Source organism: Bidens hawaiensis, unplaced genomic scaffold, assembly GCF_021521415.1.
Source record: "Bidens hawaiensis isolate Kalapana, Puna unplaced genomic scaffold, B.hawaiensis_p1.1 tig00022897_1, whole genome shotgun sequence".
Classification (NCBI taxonomy): domain Eukaryota; kingdom Viridiplantae; phylum Streptophyta; class Magnoliopsida; order Asterales; family Asteraceae; genus Bidens; species Bidens hawaiensis.
Genome location: NW_027493583.1, coordinates 350774 through 358997, shown reverse-complemented (window position 1 = coordinate 358997; position 8224 = coordinate 350774). Strand labels below are relative to the sequence as shown.

Here is an 8224-nt window from a genome sequence, read left to right as displayed (position 1 = left end):
TTTTATGGTCTCAAAAATGTAATCAAACTAAATACTCTCTCTATTCTATTATAAGTGTTCAGGTTTGAAAAACACAAAGTTTAAGGTTGATTGAATGATTACTTTTTTTTCTTGTCAAATGACAATAATGCATTTGAAAAGTGGGTCCATCAAAATTGCTTATGAATGTTAGTTGTGTATGTTTAAGGGTAAACTTAGAAATTTACTAATAAATTTTGACAGTGAACATTTGTAATGAGACAAATAATAAAGGAAATGTGAAAACTTATAATGGGACGTAGCGAAAATATATTTTCGTATTTGCGGAATATAGTTAAGCAGTTCCACTATTGACAACAAGACAACTATGTATTTAGTCTTCCTTTTTAATAGGAGCGCTTTTCCGTTTTAAAACAAAGGAAATAAAAGACAAACAAGAAAATTGGCACCACAGTACACAACCAAGAATTCCAAAGCCCAGCCAAAACAACTACCACCGCACGTATTAAAACAAACAATAAAAAGGCATGAATTGGCATGATTATATCTTCAAACATAACACACTTTTCACACTTTCACTCCATCAATCAGACCTAAGTACTTCAATATGATTTCAGATTCGTTTATAACCTTCACATCCGTGCCGTTTCTTATCGGCTGCGCGAAGAACAACCAACCAGTCGCTAGCAAAATCGCCGCCCCAATCAGCCACGACCACATCCTATGTAACCGAAACTTGTCGTTAACCGCCTTCTTAACGGCCACCTCAACAGCCACAGCTACCCCTTGTAGTACAAAAAACCACGTAACCTCCCATGTCGGCTTAACACGCATCAAATACAAAAACATCAACTCGTGCATTAGCCCAGACACCACAAAAGTCATAAGAATCGCCAGTTCCTGGCTCCAAAACCGACCGAGAGTTGGTTTCACGATCGTACGGATTGGATCATACACAGAAGCTCGGAGGATACTCGAGGCCACAAGGTTCCACCGGCGGCCCCAGAAATCCTGAAGCGATGTGGCCACGAAAGGTTCATTGAACTGCGGTTCGATTTCAAACCCGAATTCAAGGAAATTTTTAGCGAAATAAGCAGTGATGGCAAACCCTAACTCGAAACCGATGTGCATATGTGTAAAGTAGAGAGCTAAGATCACAGTCCAGTGAAGGCTGTCTTTGTAGTGATAAATATGTATGATCAACGTGAGAATCGCAGCTTTAAGCGTTAACATAATCGGTTTATGTGATGGAAGTGGATTCTGGATTTTGTTATTACTTTGTTTAATATTGATGGGAAGCAAAGCAACGCAGATGAAAGTGAGGAGTGGTAACCGCGGTGTAGTAGATAAAGGGACTCGGTTGAAGGCGAAGAGTAACAGCTTGAAGTTACCTAGCCATACGAGGAAGAAGAACGCCGGGAAGGAAAGAGAAGATAGTGATGATAGGGAGAAGAGAGAGCAACCTTGGGAGGCCATTCGATATCCGAACCGGAATAAAGTAGCAGTAGCAGATGGAGGAGATGGTGATGAAGCATACTTTGATGATGGTTTTGAGTTCTTGGTTATCTTCCATATTTTTGCTTGGTGAAAAATATTCATGCATGGATGTCCTTTTAAATGTGAATTTTAATAAGCTAGAGTAGGCATCAGTATCAAACAGCTTAACTACTTACCAACTTTAGTCAATTCATATTGAAATATTAGTAGTTATGAAGAATAGTTAATATTAATCTTGGACGCTAAATTACCAAAAAAAAAATAATACATAGTTGTTAAGATTTTTTCTTAAAGACGTCCAAATTTATCCTATATCTTTCTAGATCATACTCCTTTTATAGGTCAATCAAAGTAATAAAGAGTATTATGAAAATTTTTTTGAAATAGAAAAATGTTAAAAGATAAAATGGTTTTTAAGAGAGAGAAAAGTCTTATTAGGAAAATAGGATATCCGTCGTTTGAAATGGCGGATGTTAACAAACAAGTGGGTCCTGTCAGATCTTGTCTGGTGAGGTGGGCGATTACGAGGTGTTCCGCCATTTGAAATGACGGATGCCAATTTTGATGATCCACCAGTTTGACTGGCATGTCACAATTTCCAAAGTAGCCTACCCCTATGTGAAAAAGTATATTTTGATGGGCATCTGTCATTTGAAATGAAAGATGTCAGCTCGACATCCGCCATTTCAAAATGACAGATGTAAATAGTGTTTTTTGGTTAATTTGACTACTAACTACTTTTTTCTTTTTATTATTACTTATTTTCTAATATATAATAACTGAGTAATAATAAAAAGAAGAAAATAGTGAATGGTCAAATCAGCCAGAAAACACTATTCATATCCGTCATTTGAAATGGCGGATGTCGAGATGACATCTTCCATTTCAAATGGCGGATGTACATCAAAATACACTTTCACACATAGGGGTAGCCTACTTTGAAAATTTTGACCTGCCATTCAAACTGGCAAATCACCAAAATTGACATCCGTCATTTCAAATGACGGAACACCTGGTAATCGCCCACATCACCAGACAAGATCTGACAGGGCCCACTTGTTTGTTGACATCCGCCATTTCAAATTGCGGATATCCTATTTTCCTAATAAGACTTTTCTCTCTCCTAAAAACCATTTTATCTTTTAACATTTTCCTATTTCAAAAAAATTTTCATAGTACTATGGGTCCTAGCTTTTAAATAAGTATCAAATCTTAACGAGACCGCTAATTATGAGATGCACTCAATAAACAGTGTTCTTGATTGAATAAAAATTATTACTGAAGCGTATGAAATCAAACCATAAGAAAACGGGGTTTGGTATCCAGATAACAACACGAGTAAACACATGACAAGCAACCGATCAGGGCCGTCTAAAGGCATGACGGGGTAGTCGACGGCCACAGGCCCGACGCCCCTCTAGGCCTGAGTTTTATTTTTTGTTTTTAAATTATATGTACTTTTACCAAAAAAAAGATATGTATAATTAATGTTTTAATACAATTACATAACCACTAGTTTGGTCTAGTGGTAAAGGGGTATAACATTTAACCAAAAGGTTGTGAGTTCTAATCTTATTTGAGACAATTTTAAGTTTATTCTTATATAAATGTTTTTTATATAGCTCAAATCATAATCAAGTAAGCGCATTTAAAATTAAATATTTAAACCCAACAAAATGCTTCTTTTATTTAAGGCCTACAAAAATTTTCGCCTTTGGCCCAAACAAATTTTCGTCTTTTCGGAACCGGCCTTATAACCGATCTTACTTTTCTAAACTAAATGAACGATATAACATGGAAGGTAAAATTCAGTGACGATTCATGCGTGGATATACGTGAGAAAAGGTCGTTTAACTTTAAGGTTAAACATTTCCTCCGGAATAATATAATAAGTCTTAGAACAATCAACAGATTGTCTATGTGATGTTCACATGAAAAATGATTATTTGACTGTGCATGATACTGGTGAATTGTTATAAGAACCAAAAACTGTCTTCACAAGATACACTCGAATGCGTAGAAAGAAAACAAATAGCAGTCTAATATATATGTGGTAAAGAACAACGAGATGACATTCTGATAAAAGTTGTGGTGAGGATCATGTTCAAGGAGATGATGGAACTATTGCGGAGCTAAATGTCTACTTGAGTCACAATTTGGTCACAAGAATAGGATACGTAGGACTCAAAAAAGTCAGTTAGAGTATGTATTTTAAGCAATTTGAGTTGTAGTCTAATAATTCTGGGTTAATTTATAAACGTTGAGTTATATATTCATTAGGCTATGTGGTATACTATAACCTCTGCATAGGTTAAAGTGACATGACACTTTAAAGATGGATTAAACCACTTCCCATTTGTGTTAAGTGTGTTAAAAAGGCTCATAGGTTATGCTTTTAACGGGTTAAAAGGAACAATATGTATTAATTATGTATTAATTAATAATTGATTTGTTATGTTAATTATGTGTTAAATGGGTTAAACCATTTCCTTTAAATGACATAGAGTGAAAGAGAAAAAATGATGATGTGAAACTTATGTAGAATTAAGATGAGTTGGTGTATATATCATGGCTTTATAATCAAATTTTTTTAGTTATATTTTCTTGCTTAAAATAAAAGTGTGGTTGAGTCATCCAAATTAACGTATTCTTATACCATTATTTAAGTACTTAATGGTTGCGTGTCTAGAAAGTCATACACATTAATTATCTAATTTGCTTCTTCAATACATTCATCTTAATATTAAAACGATCTCACTTAATTCTTAAACATCAAAACTATGAATGAAAATACTTTGTTTAAGCAATTGTTAAACGACGACTACCCGGTAGAGGACCTGAATCCAAACTTTGCTTCCTCATCCTTTCAAAATATCGGCTTTCAACCATTTCAAAATTAACACCGAGTTTCAACAATTAATCCCGGTTTCCACACTTTGAAAATACGTGTTCTACTAGAATTTCAGTCTCAATAGTTTTAAACACACGTTTTACACATTTTCTAACCTCCAAGACACTCAATCTACATTCACATTCAACAGCTACTAGATTAAATTCAAAAGGGGACCAAAACCTATGTTCATATGTGATATGCGGAAACTAGAAAACTATAACCAGAACATATATATGAAACTTTTAGCATAGGAGATCTTAATTTGGTTGATTTGGAGAATTAAAAGAGGATAGCCCAAATAGTTATTACATATGTCTTCTTAATCGTCAGCCATATACTTTGTTTCCAATTATTACACATGAACTTCTTTGTGAAGAGCATCGGTTTTTGTTGCTTCATCTGTCACACATCTCTTTGTATCTTCGACTACTCGTAGCTGATTGCAGTCTTTTTCAAGCTCCATGTTGATTCTTGCTCGGAAAATGCTTTTAACAGTAACATTTCCAGAATCCATTTTCTTTTTTCAATTATTTGTTGTGTGTTTATGGGATGCGTTTGTTCTCTTTTTATAGATTTTTTTTTTTATTTTTTGGTTGGTGAATGAAGTTATTACAATTTTTACTTAATTTATTGAACTGAGTATAATTATATCTAGGCATCATAAAATTTTTTAGTAGGCATGATTGCATTTGCCAATTTTTTCAAAGTGAGTAGTTGAACGTATTAATGAAATTTGTTAATTCTTTTTTCTTTGTGTTTTAATTGGCTGGAGATTTAACATATTTTCATAATTTAACTAAAATCTTATGATAATTTTTTAATTACATGCAGTTGTCACTTCGATAGTGTTATTTTTTAGCCCAATCTTTTTAATGCTTTGATATAGAACGTATGAGAACGTTTTTGTCAGATATTTAATTACATGCAGTGGTTATGTATTGGAACATGTAATTGTCTTTATAGTTTCATAGGTGTCAGATATTTAAATTATTAAATTACAAAGGATTCACTTTTTCTCAATAATTTATTGTCACTGTAGATATTTTTTGTCTTCATGTATCTATATTTTATCTATTTAATTACAACCACACCTTTCATCTCACCACACAAAACTCAGTACAACAAGATATGTATTCCTCATCTTCATCGTCTTCTTCATCAGCTAAGGATTTGTTGTTGAAACATATTCAAGCTCAAATCCTTGAGGATACAAAGAATCGGGCTGCTTTACAACATGAGTTTATCATCACCGCTGGTGTGAACATAGATATGAGGGATGAAATAACAAAGTTTCTAGCAAACATGCCTTGTAGTACTATTAACTATTTGTGTGCTTTGTTTTTGATTGACACATGTAAAAAGGAAGTAGATGAGTTGAAAGAGTTGTGTAAGGCGATTAAACTTCTGAACTGCTCCATTGAATTGAAGATAGAGTTTCTTAAATCTATCATGTAATCAATGGATTTTAGCAGTGTGTTCTGGTTACCTAATAATTGTTGTATGTTTTATTTTTGTATTTTTTTTATGTTTTATGTGGTTTTGATAACATTTCTATGGGTTTTATGTTTATTTTGGTATTTTTTATAAATAACTTTATGTTATCTTATAAAGAATTAAGCAAAAATAAGATCTGTTAACTAGAACGTATAAGTAAAATAGAATAACTCTATGTTATCTTATAAACAATTAAGCAAAAATAAGATATGTTAACTAGAACGTATAAGTAAAATCTAATTAAACTCCATCATATTTTCCATAGAAGGTATGTTAACTTAAACGTACAAACAAAATCTATCTAGAACGTATTATCAAAATAGAATAAATCTATGTTATCTTATAAACAATTAAGCAAAAATAAGATATGTTAACTGGACGTATAAGGTCTTTTTTACATGTATATCATCAGACGGTATAAGAACGTATACAGGAGATGGTATTAGCAATATAGAATAACTCTATGTTATCTGGAACATATAAGCAAAATCTAATTAAACTCCATCATATTTCCATACAAAGGTTGTAACATCCCAAAATTTCGAATAATAATAATAATGAATATTGATTCGTTATGACGGAAAAGTTACTTGAGTTAATAAATAAATAGTAAAATGGTAAAAAGGAAAGACAAGTAGGCTAATTAAATGGAATTAATCATGGACCAAAGATGAAGGATGGGCCTTAGGTCCATGGGCTTAAGGGAGTATAAATACCCCTTAAACCCTAAATCTTTTCATTTCCATCCATCTTATCCATTTTACACCTTAAAACACACACTTAAGCCAAACACTCCCTCCTTAGCCGTCGGCCACCATCCGAATCCACAATCAAGCATCGCAACTTAGGATTCTTCAATCATACAAGTAAGATAACAAGTCCAAGATCGTATATCAAGCAAAACCGTAACCTAGAAACATCAAAAGGTATGTTCTCTATGATTAAAGGTTACATTTTTATGAACGTTTATCCATGAAACTTGAACCTAGAATAGATCGGGTCTAGATGTTTCATAAAAATACAACTTTGATGATTAAAATGGACCAAATGGACTCATAGGTGTAAACGATTCATAAAGGAAACCCTAGATCTAGCCTAGAACGTTTTAACTCTATAAAGGTTTAAGCTTTATGTCTAAAACGGGTTAGATCCTGAACCATGATGGTAATGGGTGTACAACGGTTATGAATGATGTTAAAATGGGGGTTAAATGTTCATGATTTGAACCATAGAACATGAACTGCGCAAGGCAGAAACATAAAGGTAGAAAGATGAGTTGAACTGGGGGTTCTCGGCCAGATTTTAGGGTTCTCGGCCAACACGTGTTTTCGGCCAAAACGGGTTCTCGGTCAACGAGAGTTCTCGGTGACCTGGGTTCTCGGTCACCAAGAGGTTCTCGGTCAACATTGAGTTCTCGGTGGCAGGAGTTCTCGGTCATGAGTTCTCTGCCAAAGAGTTCTCGGCCAGTCCTTTGTTGGGTATTAGGCTGAATCCACTTGGGCCCAGATAGCGAACAATTGGGCCCAGGTATCATAATGAATAGTTGGGCTGAGCCCATATCTAATATAAAGCAAACTGGCCCATTAACTTAGGCTTAGCAAATAAGCCCAACTTAGAAAAAAGTTTAAAATGTTAGTGAAAAATGTGTTAAGACAGTTAATGAAAATAAAATTTTTCCAAGCTAACATGGCAGCTTAACCCCAGCTAGGGGCTCTGCCCCTTAGACCCCGCTAGGTGCTGCCGCCCCTAGAACCCCGCTGCCACCGGACCCCCGTTCGTTGTGGGTTATATAAAGATAGAAATACGATATGAGTAGTAATAGTTATTTGATACATGTAAAATATTATACAATTAGCCGTGCACAACTCAAGAAGGGAATAACTATTAACGGTGAACGTAACCGCATTCAGGTGAGTTTCTAGCCCCATTTTTGTGTTATGTTTTCGGGGCTGTGTGCATACTCGACATGTTTGTTAATACACTTATCCTAACTGATAAGTGTATGCCTTATGTGATGATGTGAAATGTAGGAATGATTACTTGTTGGTACGTGAACGATCCTCGGATATTGCACGTACTGTCAGGTTGAAATGCTATGTACAATGTAGGTATGATATGCATGCTTATACGTATGAATGTGATAAAGTTAATAAAAGAAGGAAAGGTATGGTGGTATGGTTACGAAGATTGTACCGAGCCCTAATAATACTCGAGGTATGATGTATGGTTGTATGGTTACGAAGAGGGAATCGAACCCTACTAATATTCGAGAACTAGGGACCGAACCCTACTAATATTCGAGGAAGGAGGGTACCGAGCTCTAATAATACTCGAGGAATGTAGGTCGCAATGCTCTTTAAA

General features: G+C 34.5%; 1 pseudogene; it reads right to left on the bottom strand.

Moving 5' to 3' along the window:
- Positions 1-481: 481 nt before the first annotated feature.
- On the bottom strand, positions 482-1576 carry LOC143566511 (long-chain-alcohol O-fatty-acyltransferase pseudogene; annotated as a pseudogene).
- Positions 1577-8224: the final 6648 nt, after the last annotated feature.